Here is a 20253-nt window from a genome sequence, read left to right as displayed (position 1 = left end):
ATAAAGAAGCTATAAATGATCATTAAATGTCAGGAGCAAGGTGGTATAATATACTTGTCACATATTTTTCTATTTGGTGATATGGAAATGAAATCTGAATTATGTGATAGGAAGTTAATTAGTTCATTATATTCCTTACAAATATGAGGAGAAAGTAAGAGAAAAATAAATTTTATAATTTACTCATATTAGGAAATTAATTGGATTGACCAAAAGGAATTGGTAAATTGGAGTAAATTACTATTTTGGAGGTGCAATTCTAATAAAGCTTGCACAACATATGTATACCTAGAGCTACTAAAAACTCTAAATTTTTTATCCCTCCCAAATGTTTGGAAGAACATAAAAGAAGAATGATAGACCATGCTTTGATTTGTAAATTTTTGGGATGGTGACCAATAGAAAAGGAGTTAGAGTGATGGATATAGTTGAAATGACAACCCAAAGGTGAAATTGATCTATTATTAGGACAAAAAGGTTTTTTTTACTGTCATTTTCTCTATTATGGAGGACAAAAATAGGGATTTTTATGGTGGTCACTATGTTTTCAACATTGTTGTTGTATATATCCGACATTGGGAGAAATGCTTCAATCTGAATAAATAGGATTTTTTGGTGGCACTTATCTTGGTGAGACTCTATTCATTACCTATGTATTTTTAGATTCCAAAAGTTTTGGAAAGTATTGGGAATTCCTTCGGTAATTTTGTCAAAGTTTTAGAGGTCACCAAGAGAGGTAAGAAGATGTCTCATGCATGTGTTTATGTATATATGAATATTTGTTAAACATTTCCATAAATATTGATTTATAATACTGAGGGGAGATTTGGACACAAACCCTAGACTATGAACATGTACCATTTTGTTGTCGACATTGTCCTCAACAATGTCATTTATTTAGAGATTTCCTGTTAGAGAAAAAAGAATAGGGGATTTCTGGGTTCGTACTGAATGATGGTTTTGCCAAAGTAGTCTCTCAAATAAGGTCCAATAGAGGTAAGATTTCCTAACCAAAGAAGACTCTTAAGGAAAAAAACTCCTTTTTTATTTATTTAGATGAAATGGATGAAGAAGTTAATGTCCCATACTATGTATTAATCCTTGAAATCCTAGAAGATCCTTAAGATCCTTAACAAGTGCAAAAATGAAAAGTTCCAGAATGAGAAGTGGAAGAGTTGGGTTCCAAATTCATTTTTGATCTTTTATGAATAGAAGAAGTTATGCCATTGACTAAGGTAAATTTTGAAACCATAGTAGAAGAGCAAAAAAATATATTGAATCTTCTGAATGATTCAACAATAAAGGATTTGGCTACCAAAAGAATAAGAGTTTTATGGGGAAGCTTATAATGATTTGAAAAACAAAAAAATGTCAAACCTCCTCAGATGGAGCTGTGATATAGATTGTTAATGAAATTAAGGAAAGGGAAAAAGGTTGCTTATGAAATATTTAGCAAAGGGTCCCAAGTGAAAGGGTAGAAAGATGGTGCAAAAATTGCTTCAAGACATAAGGGAGGAATTAATTAATTCAGGACAAGCAATGGTAATTTCTAAGTTTTCTTCTCCTTCCAAACAATCATTGCTATGAATATTGTAAACTAGAATATGACGGGCTTAAATAGTAAAGGTAAACAAAGCTATCTGCGAGGCCAGATTAAGACTGAGAAGCCAATGGTGGTTATTTTACAAGAGACAAAGTTTCCATAAATAAGTTTTTGAAAATAAGTATTGGTTGTTAGCAGGGGTGTGAAATAATGGCTCTTGATGCTAGAGGTTGTGATGGAAGGTTGAAAGTTTTGTGGAACGTAATGGAAATAATGATTTAGGATTGGTTGTGAAGTCCTATAAGTTCAACAAGAAGGTTTTAGTGTATGAGGTATAAAGAGAAGGTGGCTTTGATTGCGATATATGGCCCATCCATTTTGAGAGAAAAATTATAGTTTTTGGAGAATTTGCTAGTACATAAACAATTTATCAACAATTATTTGTGGATTATAGGTTGGGATTTTAATATTATTATATCTATGGATGAATAAGAGGTAGGTATTCATAAACTATACCTCCTTTGTTAGATTTATTGAGAAGTTACAATCAGTTGACTTACCTAGCATTAATGGTATTTTTACCTGGAATAATCAATATGGGGGTAAGCATTAGGTGGAAAGTCATTTGGATCAACTTTTAGTTTTGAAAGAAGTTTTCGACAAAGATTTTTTCATTGAAACCACCATCCTCTCTTGTATTTGATTAGATCATTGGTGTTGCATTAGAAATTGACCTTAAAGAAGCTCCCAGAATATGCCCTTTTGTTTTGAATGTTTTTGGCTCTATACGACAAATTTTATGAAGGAAAAGGGTTGGTGGGAGGAGATTTTGGTGACAAGTAAGAACATATTGCACACTTTTCAATTGAATTTTAAAGCATTAACAATTAAAATCTAAGATTTGAATAAAAAAGAGCTAGGGAATATTTTTCAGGAGAAATTGAGATTGAGAGGTTGCATGCACAAAATTCAAAAACATTTTTTTCTTGAAGGGTGTACATAGGAGTTAGTGCTAGAGGAATGAATTACTTTAAAAAAATTAAAATTAAGGAGGAAAGAAGAATAAATTCGATGGAGGAAACAATATCACATATAATGGTTGGAGGAGGGATGAAGAAATAAAAGAAATTTTAACAAATCCATTTTTTAGTGAAGACATTCTAATCGTATCTTATTAGTAGATAGGAAGGATGGATTACAAAAATTACAACATTCAAAAATTGAACACGACCTAATTTCTTATAACAAGTCTATTTTATTAGATTCCTCTTATAGTAGATAATCTTATTGTAATAATATTTTAACAAGTATTCATGAGTTCATTATTGAAGAGAATAATGTGGCTTTCATGCACCTGGTCTCCTTTAATGAAGTTGAGATGGTGGTGATGGGGATGCCACCAAATAAATTGATAAGACCTGATGGCTTCACTTTCAATTTATTCAAGGCTTTTCAATCTTTTTTAGGACATGAAATTCATGGGGTAGTTGAGGATTTTAGGAAATCTCAGTATTTGTGGGGTGGAAATAATGCCACATTTATCTCTATGATCCCTACGGTTGGTAAATTAGAGGATCTAGGTGGATTTTGACGAATAGAATTACGTAATGTACTATATAATGTGATATCTGAGGTGATTGTGAATCATTTGAAACCTTCATTACTAAATCTTATTTACCCACATTAGATATGATTTGTTGAGGGAAGAGAAATTATAGATGGTATCATTATAATCTAGGAAATTAATAATTCATTGAGAAGGTAGAAGAAACAAGGTATGATGATCAAACTACATATGTCAAAGGCCTATGATTGAATAAGTTGGAACTATTTGGTATAATTTTTAGATTCTTATGGCTTCTCATGGCATTAGATCTCTTGGGTATGTTCTCTCATTTTGTCCCCCTTTTTTTTCATATTTATTAATGGGTATCCATCTATAACTTCTTCCCCATTTCATGGATTATGCCAAGGTGGCCCATTGTCCCTTTTTTTATTTATACTAGCTATGGAAGGTTTGTGTTGCTTCTTTTGAAATTCTTGTTCTCAAGGAAAAATTAAAGGTTTGAGATTATTTTTTGAGGGCCTTCCTATAACACATCAACAATTTTTTGATGAGGTTTATCTCTTTGGAATTATAACTTTCAAAGAAGTAAATTCAATTCAATCCAGTCTAGTAACTTTAATGGAAACTTGTGGAACCCTCACCAATAATGAGAAGACCAGTATCTTCTTTTTCAATTGTAAGGAATTGATCCAATCTCATTTATCATGCTTACTAGAGAATCATAAAGACAATCTACCATATAAATATTTAGGGGTAAAATTAATTATAAATCCAAAAATAATCTCTTGTTGGTAGGTTATTATTCAAAATCTTTCCAATAAGATATCTAATCTGATATTTTGAACCTTGAATTTTTCTATGTAGTTGATTCTAACTAAATTGATTTTACTGCCTATTCCAATATATCAAATATTTTCCATGCCAATACCTAAAGTATTTTATTGTAAAATTAGGTCATTGTGGTGATTCTTTCTTTGGTGAGGTGCTAATAAGGCAAATATATGGTCTTTATAAGCTTGGGAAATGCTTGTGAACCAAAATTATCTGTAAGTTAGGTCTACGTGATCCTAAAGTGATAAGTGCGGATTTTGAATTGAAATTACAGTGGAGATGGTTGACATGAGGAAATTAACTATGGAAGATAATATGGAAAATTAAATATGCATCTTTCTGTTCACAAGAAGAATGACTTCAATGTGACCTAATTTCCGTTGGTTCAATCCTATGGATGTGGGCACAAGAAAATAGGGCAGTTGTGTGGAAACACACTTTTTGGCAATCGGGATGGGTGATTCGACATTCTTCTTGGATGAAGCCTGGAAATAGTTCCCTTGTATAAATGAAAATGATAATTTTCATCTTGAAGAACCCTTTACAATAGATCAAGGAGCAATATGGGTCTATGATTATTGGAAACTAGAGTTGGCTTGTATGTCCTAGAGGAAATGGAAGGATAAAAATGATTGGCCATCCTCTTCACAAGATTTGAATTGGGAGGCTTTTAGACATATATTATGGGAAATGAGGATTATATTCTCGTAGCTGAGGGATATTTTGAGATGGTGTATGGACTCATGTAGCTCTTTCACTCCGAAAGAGGCTTGTGAAGTTTAAGCGGGTCACCCACTTATGGAAAAAGATGCTATCTAGTATAAGTTATTGTGTAGAATCCATTGGAAAAAATAATTCTTTTCCTATGGTTGATCAGAATGCCTAAGATTCTTACCTGTGACAGGATAAGAAAGAAAGGTTATGAAGGCCCATTTCCATGTTCTTTTTTATTTCAAGTTGAATAGCATATGGATAATCTGCTTCTTTATTGTTAATTTTGTGTGGAGGTATGGTCCATATATCACTTTTTATTTAGAATTGACATGCATAACCAAGATAACCTAGTTAATTTATTAGAGAAATGGATTCTTTCAAAGTAGAAGAATCATATAGTTAACAAGGCTTGAGTTCTCCTTGAAGGTTTTACCTTATGAACTCTATGGATATAAAGGAATAAAATATATTTTTAAGAGAAGAGAATAACTGGTATAGTGCTTCGAGAAATTATCTTATCCAATATTAGACAAACTCCTCTAGATATATCATGATCAAGTGAATATTAGAAGATTTATGGGGGTGAGATAGGAATAATGTAGAAATTGAAATTACAAAAGAGAATGGTCACTCTAAAAGAAAACTAAATTGTGGATTCATAGATCTCCTTCAGACCATCGTTCCATCCTCTTCTCATATATTTCGTTAAATTTAACTTCAATGGCACTTCAAAAGATAATCATGGTTTAGCTAGTTTTGGAAGAGTATTTCATGATATTAACTCATCATATCTGAGAGTTTTTTTCTCAAAACTAAGTGGTTCCAAGAAATAATCTAATAGAATTTATGACATTGGAGAAAGGTATTCAATTTTTTTCCAGGGAGGGGTTAAAATTGCTATAGATAGAGGGTGTTTCTTTAATTTTTGTTCAATGTATCAATTTTCTTTTAATGGTCAACCTCCAAGGAGTAATGTGAAGAGTTGGGGGTTGGAGGGGATTATGGAAACTATAAAGGACTTGCTTGAAAAATTGGAATATGTGGTAGTTTAGCATACTAGAAGAGCAAGAGATAAAGTGCATATTTTTTGGAAAATATGGGTTATAGATTTAGGGATCTGGATTGCAATGAGAAATGGCCATCTACTAGAATGGGATTTGATCAAAATGTAATTTAAATTTTTTTGGATGTGGATAGGAGAATCCATTATGGGTGTAGGAATACAGTTCCCCTAGTGGCTTTGGAAACATAGTCAAATGAACACTTGGTTCATCTTCAGGTGGGCATGGCAAGAAGCAGTTAATGCAAGTACATTAGTATAATTATGATTATGAGATTTTAAAGGAGGTTGTAAGGTCATGGTAGTTTTTTTATTTATAGCTAGTGGTTATGGAAGGGAGGATCATCCATTTTTCTCCACTTGAGGTTTTTTCCACCTCATAATTGACATTGGGTGGTGTATTTTTTGGTGGGTGTTAATTGGTTTAAACCATACACAATTTAAAGTTTTTGAGCATCAAAGGTGGAAATTCTATGCTTGGTGGCCTCTTGGGTGGGTATTTCATATTCTTGTTGAGTGCATGTAATCTAAGACTTACAAATTTTGTGAAGAAATTTGGTTGTTAGTGGTGTTTTGGGTGGTGGATACTTAGTTGGCAATCCTTTGAGTTCAAAGACAATTTTTTGGTCCTATTCAGTTCTTATTGCTATGGTTTGAGCTCGCTCTAGAAATTGTGGTTCTTAAGTCATATCTTGGGTTTATTGTGTTTTAAGTGTATGTTTGGGGCTATGAGAATCTTATATATGTTTCCTACTTTAGAAAAATTTCTCACTCAACTACTATAAGGTATGTTGTTTCGAGTGTGTTTATGGTTGCATTTTATGTCATGCTGGCCCTTAGAGCTATTTTGGGAATTCGAGTTTTGGTATTAGGGTCTAAATTGGTTGGTGTATGAAGTTTTGAGTAGTAATTTACACCGCCAATTCCCGGTGTATTTTGTTGTGAGGTTAGCCCAAGTTGGTTGGTTGTTTGAGGGGTTGAAACATCCTTTTAATTCATTTGAGTCTTATGTTAGTATTCTAGAGTCTCAACAATGTTTCCACTTGGGTATGAGTCTGTAGTATAGTGAATTGGAAAATATCTTGGTATTTGGGCCTCTACAATGCTCTCATGGTGATGATATAATTATTTTTTGGTGTTATTTTCAAGGTAACCCTTACCATTCATCATCCAACTTTATTAGTAGATGTGTGTCTAGTCATTGTCATCAGTGCTTATTTGTAGTTGTTTTCATGCCTCCTCATATGATGATAAACCAAAGATAGGGTGGAGGCCACATAGGGCATAGACAAGTTCACCATTTTTCTTATGATTTGGTAGCTTTAGTCTTTGATGTCATTTATATGGAAGTGAGAAAGGAGATTTAGATTTTCGAAAATAAGGAGGTACAAGACCATCGTTATTTCTTTGATTCAGAATTGGTTGGGGAAGAGGTGAAATGGATACCATCTCCTTGATGATATAGAAGAAGGAGGATGCATTTCATGTGCTCTTTAGCCTTAAACCAATATATGTAAACCATGTTGTGTCTCATTACTATGAAAAGCAAGAAGAAAACTACAATGCATTTTCCTCCTTAGAATATATCAAACAAATGCTTCATCATATGAGGTTTTGCTTGGATAATATTGATTCTTGGATGGAACAGATGTAAATATTCTTTGTTAGTAACACTGCTTTTGAATATTTAATTGATCCTCCATTGGAAAATATCCATACTCATTTTTTGGAATCATCAGATAATGTCTTGGATGGTGGTTCCAGATAATTTGGAACTTCAATATTTTGTGCTCTAGGTTTTTGTGGTTGCCCACATGGGTTGTTTCATTTCTTGCATGTTATCTAAGAAATAACAGATAGTGGAATTATGTCTTGATTTTGGTTTTTTCTTGTTAGTTATTTCATGTGGATAACCCACATTGCACGGTGTTCCATTTATTTTTGGTATGGAATGTTAGGTCCCTATAATACTAGTGTATTTCCCCATTATTATTGTCATTGCATCCCCTTATTGTTATTTGTGTGCCCCTTTTGTCCCCATACTTTTATTATTGTGCCCCGTAGAAGCCCACTATTGCTATTGTTGTGCCCTTACACTATTATTGTTATGTTCGCTCTAATTATATTGTTACCCCTTAGACACCTATATATAGAAAGGAGGTTTTTTCATTTGTATCGTCCAACAATTGTTCATTTTTGTAATGTAAAGGAGGTTTTCCCCTTGAAGAGGATTATCTTGAAGTTGTTGATCTATCCCTTATTCTATTTTGTGAGCTGGTTGCGTAACACTTGGTATCAGAGCTTTGGATTCTAGGGTTTGATGCTTCAAACAGACCATCGTGGAGTTTTCGCTATAACTTTGTTTCTACAAAGTGTTAGAAGTTGAAATTAAAACTTATTTGAACCGAAATCTTGGTGAACGTCCTGTACAAAGTTTAGATCTTTTCTCACTACATTTTTAGAGATATGATCTGAGGCATTTAGGGTTTTTGTAGTCTCTAGATTCGATCTCAAATAGGTGAAATTGGAAAACCCATCATAACTTTCTCTCTGAGCATCAGAGTCAAAATTCATAAGAAGTGTTAGAAAGTGGACACATTATAGTTTGTTGGATATGTTTTTAAGGGCCAAAGGTCAAAATAGTGACACATGACACTTCGTACAAGTTCTCTCTTTTGAAACAATCTATAATCAGGTCATCATGGGAGATTGGGAATAATGCTTCCTTAGAGAATCAAATATAGATCAGATTTTTGGTGCTGGAAAGAGGAATCAGATGGATGCCACAAGATGTAATTTGAGACCTTTTAGACATGACATTGGAGAGATTGTGTAGTTTTTTTTTAAATTTGCATAACTTTTGTTTGAGAAAGTAGTTTGAAGTGATTCAAAGGGAATTGTGAAGCATAATTATCATTAATTGATGGCTTGAATAAATAAAATTGAAACACCTAGTAAGCAACTCGAAATCTCTACTATGACACATGAAGAAGAGAAAGAAATGCAACATGATATATCAAAATTACGAGACCAAGTGCAACAAATTCTGCTCTCATAAAATGTAACTCAAGCTAAGATGAATGGAATAAAAGCTAAGATATAAGGTTTCAAGAATGGCATGGAAGCTAAAATCAATCATATAGAATCAAAACTGAAAGGCAAGATGATTTGTTTGAAGAAAGACATAGAAGGTTTGACAAAGTTGCTACAAGAAAAACTTCCTAATTGTAAAAAGTGGTGAGCACCAGTATTGCAGCAATAATGCTACAACTCTTGGGCTGCCTACTTTACTCTTATCAACCCAGTGGTTCGTAACAAACTTAGAAGCGACGGTGCTATATGCACAAGTACTAGTTCTTACTGCAGGTTGTCACTTGGTCAGCTGTCGCAAGATCATTAGGAGCTCAAGCCAACTTCTAAGGATTCTAGAAGAAGCTCTATATGTGATGAAAAAAAGGAAACCTTACTCTACAGAGGCTACTCTACTTGCAGAAAGGAAAAGAAGACTGAAATGTAAAGTAAACCTAGCAAACCCTACTTAACCAACTAATCCTATTTTTGTAGAAAGAAAGATGAAAACTATGAAATGAATGCTATTACCTACTCAGGAAGTAAACAACATCTACTCAAGCTATTTCTAGAAGTAAATGAGCAAAAAACATATTTTTGGATTTTTATGTATTTTTATGTAAAATTGTCATGCATGTAATTAATTTGTCTGTGAATGTGGCAACGATTAGGTGGCGATGGAGGGTAGTTTTAGGACTTGAGAAGATGTAGGATGGTGTGGATGGTTCTTAGGAGGCCTTAGGTGACCTTCTAAAGGATTTTCCTATAATTGAACTTCAAAAGGAAGCCTACAAGAAAATCTACAAGAGGCTGGAGGGGATGTGCAGGAGGTGTACAGGAGGATCCCAAGAGTAGTTTTGAAGGTTTTGAAGGTGTGAGAGTGGGTGGAAAGGGTAGCGGAAGGCTGGGATGATGAGTTAAGGTGCATAGGGTTCACCAAGGATCATTAGGAGAGGGAAAGATGGTTGGGAGAGAGGAAGAAATCCTATGGAAAATGCAGAAAACTAAGGCAGATTTGAGGTGAACTTTAGGCGACCTGTAGGGCATAGATCAGGGAGAGAATGTGATGGCTGATAGGTTGAACTATTGTGAGAAGAGATTTGCTGCAAAAGAACTGACAATCAAACAAGGAGATCAATCAAGCAAGGAAATTAAGTTCATGAAAAAAACAGAATTTTACATCAAGCTAATCTAAATTATGAGCTATGGAAAGAAGTGTTGAAAAATGCTATAATGAGAGAAAGCATGGAAGAAGACTTATTGCAAAGACAGAAATGAGCATGGTGAAGGAGATATAAAGCAAAGCATTAACCTTCTAACAGACTGTAACACTATAAATCCTATGGAGAAGGAAAATCTGTGTTTTTGTGGCAGCAAAAGGGTCTTGGCCTCAGTTCATGGTCCCAAAGAGAGGAAAGCAAGCGAAGGCACTATTGCCGGCCTTTTGTATTTTCTGTCTACTACTGTTCAAACTGATATAGAAAACACAAATGGAAATAACCTTCTAAATCACCAAAAGCAACCTATTTTTAACCAATAAAGAAATTCATCTAACAACAACTAATTCATAAACTGAAACAAAGCATATAAATACAAACAAGAGGAGCTTGGGTTCTTAGATTGGGCCCTAACCCAAGAGCTTCAGCCCTCTGAGGTAACTTAGTGCTAGGTCAAAAAGGATCTCATCTTTATTGTCAAAATAAGAATAAGATTACATGAACCTGTCAACAAAAGTAAGCTTGAAGTTGAGCAGAGCAAGGCTGCAACAAAAATCCAAGAAAAATTCGACAAACTCCATAGTGAGGCCCTAGGCCTCTCTACTTATACAAACGAAGCTTCTAATAGCTTCCTCAAAATCAAGGAGGCTTTTCTGCCAAAAATTGAGATAAACATAAGTTATCCTCCACTTGCTTGACTGCCTCCTAGTGCATTGATTTGGCTGTTTGTTCTCTGAGATGCATGAAGGAGAATTCGAAGTGGGGAGTAATAAATGAGGGGGATTCCCTCCTATAAATCCTCTCCTTTTTCCACTTCGAATTATTTTTGCCAATTTTCCATTAAATCTTTGACTTTGTCTTCAAAATTCAACAAAAATTTGCATTAAACACATATTAGACTTCATGGCATCATAACCAACCCAACTCACTCCATAAGCATAAATATAATAAAAAACATTTAATAAGCTAAGAGAATGGTTGATTAAACTATGTTAGGAGGCAAAATGAGCCCATATAATTACCCATTTATGGGGCTATCATCACCCCCCTACTGAAGTTGTTGCTTATCCCCTAAGTAACTTAGTCGAAATCCTCATCTTTGATGGCCCTGGGGGCCTCCCTAACATCCCATGCTTCTGATGTGAGCTCCTCTTCTTTGTCATGGAATCGTTCCTTTCTGTCTACCTCTTCCCATTGCTGTTGCTCTTCTTCCTCTTTTCTGCATTCTAGCATGCTTAGCAGCAGTGGGGGACTCAATTTGAGGCCAATACAATTGACCTTCAAATTCTGCATGGAGCGCTTATATATTGGCACTACCCTTAATGCCGCTTTCATCCTTGTTAGGGAGTGATACTCCCTGATCTACAAACTGTGTGGTAAGGTGTTCCACCTCCTCATACAAGCATGAATACAGTCATCCCCAAGTAATCTTTCCATATCCTCAAAATGTGCAATTTCTTGAGCTTGATCATTGATATATTTAGGGGCAATTTGAGGATGATTTTCAAGCCGCTAATGTGTGTTGATGAGAGCCATGGGATCTGATGGCTCAACTTTTATCATTAAAGGCTCATTCTTCTCCTTTATCATCAACTTTCTTATTTCTTATGCCCTTAACTCCTCATGGTTCATCCATGATGCCATGGCCATTAGTTTTAGGTCCCCTAGCCTAGCATGGGGGTCCCACACATTCTTGTCTGTGAGAGCCATGTTATGCAGATAGAATTCTGCTATTTTTGCCTTGTCTTCTAATGAGCTTTGGTCACACAAGTCCATAAATTATCTGTAATTTTGAAAAGGTATTGTGCCTCTCTGTGACAAAGTCTTTACCTGATACTGTAGCTATTGGTCCTTGAGGTATAATCCATATGATTTTTCTGGTGTTCTACATTGCAGTACCTCCATGGACCAGCTGGCCATGCATGCCAATTGTGTTTCTTTTTCCTGCACCTGTCTTGTTAGACATTCGTTTTCGGTTTCAAGGTGAGTTCTTGTGATTTCTTCTCTATGGCTGACAACACTTAATTCTTTACCCATTTCTCTAAGTTGATTCTCCATATGGCCAATATCCTCAACTCCCTTGGATTTGGCTATTTGCATCCACCTATGGGTCCTTATTCTTTCTTTCCTCAACTCAAAGAAAAGTGGGATTGCAAATTTTTGTGGAATGATTCTTTCCCCCTCAAGAAGATTGCAGTAAGAGCCCAAACTAGTCTGGGGGTCAAGTTCTTGTGCCTCTGTTGCTTCCTCGTTCCCTTGTGGCTGTCCTTCTATCCTTTTTCCAAGTTTTTCAGTCTCTTGTAGTCTTGACAGGGTCTCCTGTAGAACAGTCTGTGCCTCATGTAGAACTGTTTTTGAGTCCTATAGTTCTACTTTTTCCTTCCATGTGGGAAATCTAGGAGTCCCCCTTTCATAAGTGATAGGTGTCTTGGAAGGGGATTCCTTCCCTTGGGTAGAGGGTGAATCTCCAGTAACAATACGAACTTTATAAGAAGGATGGGGTTTCCCTTGTTTGATCCTTGTGCTCTTCCTAACACTAAAATACATTGAGGTCTGCCTCTTCCTCTTTTGTTTTGGTTTAATTGGGATGCTGAGGGCAGTAAGAGCAACTAATTTCTCTCTTTCTAGGGACTCAGGAGACACCTCTGTCTTTCCTGCCCCTTTTTCTTCTCCTTATGTATTTTTCTCTGTCTCTATTTATTTTGTTTCTTCCTGCTCTATTTTGGTTTCTTCCTTCTCTGTTTTGGTTTCTTCCTTCTTTGTTTCCTTTTCCTCAGTTTCTTCCCCTTCTCCCCCTTGCTGCTCTTCCTCCTCACTATCAGAAGGACTGATATCATAGGTGAGGGCCTTTATGTCATCTTCTACTGTCATGTTCTGGAAAATATCCCATGCTATGGGGATTGTGAAGGTATGGAGGGCTTCTTCCACTAAAATTTTAATTAAAACATGGTGAGCTAGTTGATCTAGACTTCCTGCCTTTAACTTAATGTTGGAGTCTATGAGGGACTGCAGGAGAAAATAGGGGATGCTGAGTTTCTGGGGTGTTGGAGTGTCCATGCCATATCTCAGCTCATGGAGGATTCTAAAATGGTAGCCATAGACTATGCTATACCTCCCTCACACGAAATATATTTGATGGTTTGGTAACTAACCTCATCCAAAGGGTAGGGTATTCTTGTCCTTCTAATGCCATTTTTATCTTCTATAGGATGTTCATTGTTTTGGAAAAAGATTTTCTTGGCAACCTGTCCAATGGGTTTTCCATCTTTGCTCCAAGGCAATCCAAGAGGAAGGGTGGTAACTCTACTGATAAATTCTAGGGTGATTTCCATGGAAAGTCCTCTAAAAGTGACAGTGGCATGGGTCCTTGAGTGAGGGACTAAAGAAAGGGAAAATCCTTGAGCAACTTCTTCATCAAACCCTTGAAATTTCCCAAAAAATGACATGCAATTTTCCCTAGTGAACATGACTACTACTTGGGGATGTTCATGGAGCCTAGTTGAATTGGTGGGATCCTTCCTCATGAATCCTCCTATCATTGTGCTTATACCCCTTTTGAACTCCCAATGTATAGGTGGAGACAAGAATTATGAAGAAAACATGAAAATAGAGGAAAATTGTGTTTTTTTAAAAGAAAATAGGCAGAAACATTTTATGTAATCCCCGTTATTCTATGGACTCAATTCCTCCTTAAAAATGATATCATTCCTTGTACATATTTATAATCAAGGTGGGTGTTCATGGAACCTACCTCCTCAAGCCAGAAATCTAGCAAAAAACACATGTTTTCTCCTTAAAAACAACTCACTGCCCCTTCTGTAGAATTGCCTGTAGGTGCTCATGTAGAACCTGTAAGTGATCTTGTAGAATGAAAATAGAAGGAGGATGGATGAGAGTGATGGAGAATGATGGTTTCAATGTTTTGGGGTGACAAGGAGCTTGTTGCAGTTAAGTGGACGAGGATGGAATGAAGGAAAAGGTGGTGAAGGAGTTTTGAGGAGGAGTACTTATTTCTTCTTTTAGATATTTACGGTGATGGGGTGAGGTTGGAAAAATGTACGTTTCCATATTTGGACCATTGGTCCCCACTTACCTTGTTATCATGGTTTCTTCCTACAATCACCTCTCATCATTGCATCAGAGTTTGCAAACCCTCCACTACCTGTCCTTGGGATCTTTCTCTAAGTTGACTATGCGCATATGTGGTGGCATCTTTGGATGAGTGCAGTCAACTGGATGAAGGTGGCCCAATTAACTGGCCACCTTTTCTCGTTCAACTCTAACCATCTCATTAGCATATGCATATCTTTCAATTACACAAATGCTACAAAGGATCAGGTTAGTCACTTACCTGTAAGTCGAATGTATGTGCTGTGTGGTATTTTGGCTCCTTTTGTTGCTGCATGTTTGTATTTCCTTTGCTACATGTCTGTATTTCCTTTGTTGCATGCTCTTTGCTATCTGATGTGTCACTATTTGTCTTGTGCAGGTATCCTTTGGTTGGATCTAACTTCAAATTTCTCCTTCAATCCCATGGTTGCGCTTCTTTCGCTACTGTGGCTTGATTTTAATGGGATCAGTTGCTATAGGAATTCCTACAGGAGCTCTTGTAGTTGCTTCTCCATTTAAAATTTTAGATGGTATTTTATACTAGGAGCTATGAGGATGATGCTAGAGATGCTGATGGAGATGGAGAGGTAGTAGGTAAGCTTTAGGTGAGATTTGAGGTGCTGATTCCTTTATTTTTTTGTTTTTTTTCTAAAAACTAGTTTTTTGTGTTTTCCTATGACAAGAAGGAAAAAATGATGATGATGATGTGATGTAGGTGAATGGATGGAAAGGAGGACTGATAGCTATAGGAGGGTTTACATGCTCTTCATGAAGCTTCCTAGCCCCTCAAACTTCTTTTTGGAATCATTTCTAGCTCTCTGTGATTCTTACAGGAGCCTCCTGTAGAACACACAATTTCCGGAAAAAGCACAGTGAGGTGGAAGAAAGGTTAGAAATCATGGAGAAGAGTGTGGAGGAGATGAAATAGGTTGTGTGGCATCTTCTCTTTCAACCTTTGGTCCTCCTACAACCTGTAATGCACCTTAAAATTCAATTTTATTTTTCTTCTTTTCTCTTTTTTTTTGGAAAGACAACTAGGGCGCCTCATGGAGGTTTTCACCCTGATTGCCTGCCCTAGCCACCTCTAAGGGAGGTCTTCACCCAGGGATCTTATTCTTTTTTTCTTTTCTCTTTTTAATTTTTGTTTTTTTGGCATCACTGGGCTGCCTCAAAAGATGTTTTCAACCCAATGATGGGACTCAAGCACCTCATGGAGGTTTTCACTTGAGTCCTTATAATTTTTTCCCTTTTTTTGTTTCTTTAGTGTGTGGAGGCTGAGACATGCTCCATGACCATCACTCTCTTATTCAGATATTCAATGAACTCTCACTTGGAGAGGGTCTTCTTGTAAATTTTCAACCTATGTCCATTGACAAGCATGGGGATGGCTTCCTCATCAATCGTTCTGATCCGAATTGAACCATTGTCATTTCATTTTTCCATAGTGTAGGGTCCCAGCATCTTATCCTCAGCTTGCCTTTGAATTATTTATACCTTCAATCATAGAGCAATGCCTAATCTCCCCCTTGGAATTGCTTCTCCTTGATATTTTTGTCTTAACATCCATCTATTTCACCTAGATTGGGGGAAATCTCTTCAAAATTGGCCCATATCAGATCTTTAGAAGGTGTGTCAGCGATGAGGAAGTCTTTGAAATTCTCCTGACTTGTCATGACAGGCCTTGTGGAGGTCATTTTGCAGCAAAGAGGACTGCCTTCAAAATATTGCAAGCAGGTTATTATTGTCCCACTCTTCATCAAGATGTGAGGAGATACACTAGCCAATGTGATTGGTTTCAAAGGATGGGGAAACCTACTCCGAAGGGTGAGATGCCCATGCAACCTCAAGTGACCTTTGAGCCATTTGAGAAGTGGGGCATGGTCTTTGTGGGCCCTATCAACCCTCCTTCAAAACAAAAGCAATATATCATTGTGTGCACCGATTACTTGACAAAGTGGGTAGAAACAAAAGTAATCAAAGCAGCAACAGAGGAATTCCCCAGGGGACTCAATTTTGAGGTAGAATAGATGGATGTGAAGACAACATTTCTTCACGAGGATCTAGAAGAGGAAATATACATGAAGCAAGTTGAAGTCTTTGCAGTGAAGGGTAAGAAAGATCTTGTATGCAAGTTAAAGTAGTCTCTGTATGGGTTAAAACAGTGACCAAAGATTTGGTATCAGAAATTTGATACATTTATATGGGACTTGGCTTCACCAGAAGAAAAGCATATCATTGTGTGTATTTTAAATTAATTGGTGACCATGTTATTTATCTGGTCTTGTATGTGGATGATATGTTGTTGGTTGGAAATTGTAGAGCTGTAAAAAGGGTCTCTTTCACCTCTAGTTATGCTACATTAGTAAGTCAATCCGGGAATGCTTTGTTATTGCAAAGAGTATCTCAATCCGAGGCTATTGCAAAGACACTGTAATGCTTCGTAGTACAGTGTCCAAAAAATACAAGAGTAAACGGATGCTAGACTATGACTAGATTACTTTAAAGGCATAAAATCACACGAGGCAGCTTATCAGTCAAGCGTGCGGAAGCGATAACCCATCCCTCTAGAAACTTATGGAAAGGAAATTAGAGCATGGACCATAGGTCTGGGAGCTAGGTAGCGACAGCTGAGGCTCTCTACAGCCTTAGACCTTCTCTCACACCAAAGCAACAATTGCAAGTAAATAGAACGGCAGAAAGTAAAATGGAACAGCAAACAGGAAATGGAACAACAAGTCTGAAATGGAACAATAGTAAATGGAACAACAATCAAATAAACTAAGTCTTGCGAGTCAGAACTAAACTTGCTCTATTGAACCAAACTCACATTCTGCAATAAAATAGCAATCTTCTCCCTTAAAGCAAATTGGATGGAATGTAATTTATGGAACAACACTCACTAATGAATTATGGAACAACAAGCATCAACCATATATACACACACCACGCTAATATAGCAATCTGATGGTTAAAGAGAATATGACTATGTTTCCAAATAGAATAACATTACTTCCGGATTCCAATAATTGGGATTTCACATGAATCCAATAACAGTAATATTCAGTACAAATGCTCTGTAACAGAAATAGCTGGCTTAGACTGATAACATGCAATCAACTCTGAAAGGATTTACTCATATGATACAGAGTCACTACATAAGTCTCCTGAAGAAACCATTAACGAATTAAGCGTAACAGAGCATGGAATAGCATATAAAAAGCATGTCAGATTGCCGAGCAATAAAGATAAGCAAACCACGCAGAAATCAAACTATAATGATACAAAAGCAAGTGTCCTTTTGAGCCGGGCCCTTAGCTTCCAACGGTACACCGCCTTAGATTACTCCAGACGTAGAAATGAAATAAACACCAAGTCTTTTATATTAACACATCAACAAACGTACCGAAAACCAAGTCTCAGTGAGAGTCGATGATCAAAGTTTAGTCTGAAACTTAAAATTACATAGATAAAAAGTCCCTTTGCTTAACGGTGTTGTTCCTTTTTGTAAAAGTAATGGCGGAGGTATCTAGGTAACAAAAATAAGCAAAACAACGATCCCTCAGGATCAAAGATCCTGAGGGATTCGCCAAGCCGTTAATCCTTTACTTTTCTTTCCCAGTTCTGCCGAATTGGTAACCCTTCTTTCTTCCCTGGGTCGTTCTGCTTCGATCTCGTTTGCATCTGGTTCCCTTCTAGAGAGACAACAGTTATTCCTCCTTTGTCTTTCCCTTTTCGACGGCAGCTCTTCATTTCCACCTTTTCCTGCATAGAAAAATGACAATTATCAGTGATTAAGCTTTCCATACTAATTCTCACACATTCTATTAAAATTCTTTATTTCTTTAAGTTCATGATGCAGAAAGGGTTACAATTGTTACTGAAAAGTCACTAAATTGTTCATCAAAAACATACCTTTCCAGTGCTCCACACACCCCCCTTCTTACCCTGTTTCATGCCCTCATGAAAACATTATAGTTGACATGCAAGGCGGTAAGAGAATAGGCTGGAGAGGGAACCTCGTGTGGAGGCCTACAACCGTGATGAGCAACTAGGTCATCAAAGAACTGATTTGTTTGACCTTCAAGCATTTCATACAAGGCCTGATATCCGGGTGTAGGGTGCCAAATGATTGGACTACGAAATCGATACCCTAACCAAGATGGCCCTGCTTGCAAAATACGCTCGCCATAAAGGTTCAATCCGCTGGCAGCCAGCTCAAAATTTTCGTATTTGAACGGTTCCCTGAGCTAGATGTTTGGGTTAGAAGTCGGTATCGGAATTTTGTAGCATCGATGGCGAGGTCTTTAATAGTCAGAAAATATTCCAGACTGTGTCGGATTAGGTCCTCGTGCATGGGTCCTAATGTCTCCATAACACCCGGGGTTCTCATAAGGTTCCTATGTGCTCTCCATAACAGCACTGGGTCTCTAGGCTCAGCTCTTACCCACAAGTCTAGGCTATTTTCATGTCTCTGAAAAGTGTTATAAGCCTTGAGCCATATTAGCTGATTAACCCCGAATGAAACGAAGGCTTGCAATTGTATGTCCCCAACAAAAGGGCCAGGATTTAAATCAGTTTCCTGGTCTAGCACGAGGTTATGCAAGTAAAATTCACACAATAATCTTTGAACCTTAATTCCATAATGCTTGCAACAATCTATAAAATCATTAACAGTATTGATTTGTATAGGGGCACCCGCCTTGACCGCTTTTATCTTTAATCGTAAATATCATTCAAGCAAAAATAAAGCATAGTTTTTAGCAGGGGCCCTACAGGCCAGAACGTCATTATACAAAGTACACACAGTGTCCATCTGCCTAACAACAATATCTAATCAACGAGTTACCTTGGCAACCTTTTCTTGCTCCTTTTGCCAGCCTTCGAAGTTCTGGCTCTCGGACTGACTCATATGCCAAAGTTGCTGTTGCAACTCTTCATATTTCTCCCGAGGGACTGATTGTTCTCTCAGCTGTTTAGTTTCTTGTTGAGCTTGCTTCATCATCTTGTGCAAGGTTCTTGTTTTCGGATCCTTTTTCCATAGAGCCATAGAGGCCGAGAGTTTTACCTGAACCTTTTTATTATACTGTTTGGAGTTCAGAACCCGAATTACCCCTAAGGGTGGTGCCTCTGTTTGGATCTCTTTATTCTCCTTTTCTTTCTTAACACGAATGAAAGGTTGTTGTGGTTTCCCTATTAATGGAACATCATCCTGTCCCTCTACCTCAATTGGAACGACAGTCCGTTCTTCAGTGTCATTTGGAACAGCAGTCTGTTCCTCAACGTCATTTGGAACAACCGTCTGTTCTTCAGTGTCAATTGGAACAACAGTCTATTCTTCAACGTCGTTTGGAATAGCAGTCTGTTCTTCAACGTCATTTGGAACAACAGTAGGTCTTCCAGCAGGGTTTTGACCAACAGGGTGGCTATAAGTCCTTCATCTTCTTGTTCTATGGGATTTTGCTGCAGTGGCCCTTTCTCTTTTCCTTGTGGTCCTTTGTATCCTTAGATTGGCTTTCAGAATCCGAATTTGCTGTCGGAGCTGGGCTATAGTGTTCAACAGCCTCTGCTGTTTTCTCCTTAATTTCTTGATTTCCCTTGCCTCAGCAGAGGGCTTATGACTGGCCCTTAAATCTGCTCTTACTCAGTCTCGGATTTCTTCTGGTGCCTTGGGAACAGATTGCTCCTGATTGGTGTCCCTTATTTCTTCCTCATGAACGGGCGGGTTTTCTTCTCCTGCCTTTTCTGCATGTGATTTCTCAGGTATGTCTTCCTCTGGATGTCCATCAGGTGGACCTGCTGGGCTGGAGGGTTGGCCATATTCCCCCATATTGGCCAGGATTGCGGCCAATTCATCTTCGCCCATAGGGTGTCGCAGCGGGCTGCTCTCTAGCTGTACTACTTCCTCCTCCTGGTTGTCCTGCTCAGTGACTGACTTGGAGTGTTCAGCTTGTGTTTCTGCTTTGGACTGTACTTCTCCCTCCTTGCCTCCTTCTCCGGCTTGCTCAGCCTCGCCCCCAGATTGTCCAGCATTTTCTTCGGAAGGTCCTCCTTTTGGTTCTGGAGGTTCGTCTGTAATCTCAATTGGCTGCCTGGTGCTTTCCCGAATCTTTTCCAGCCTCCCTCGTATTCGAGCTAGCCGGGC

The sequence above is a fragment of the Pinus tabuliformis genome, chromosome 8, assembly GCF_031772625.1.
Source record: "Pinus tabuliformis cultivar Carrire ecotype Pingquan chromosome 8, CPIR1, whole genome shotgun sequence".
In the NCBI taxonomy this organism is placed as follows: domain Eukaryota; kingdom Viridiplantae; phylum Streptophyta; class Pinopsida; order Pinales; family Pinaceae; genus Pinus; species Pinus tabuliformis.
Note: the sequence above shows the minus strand (reverse complement) of the source record.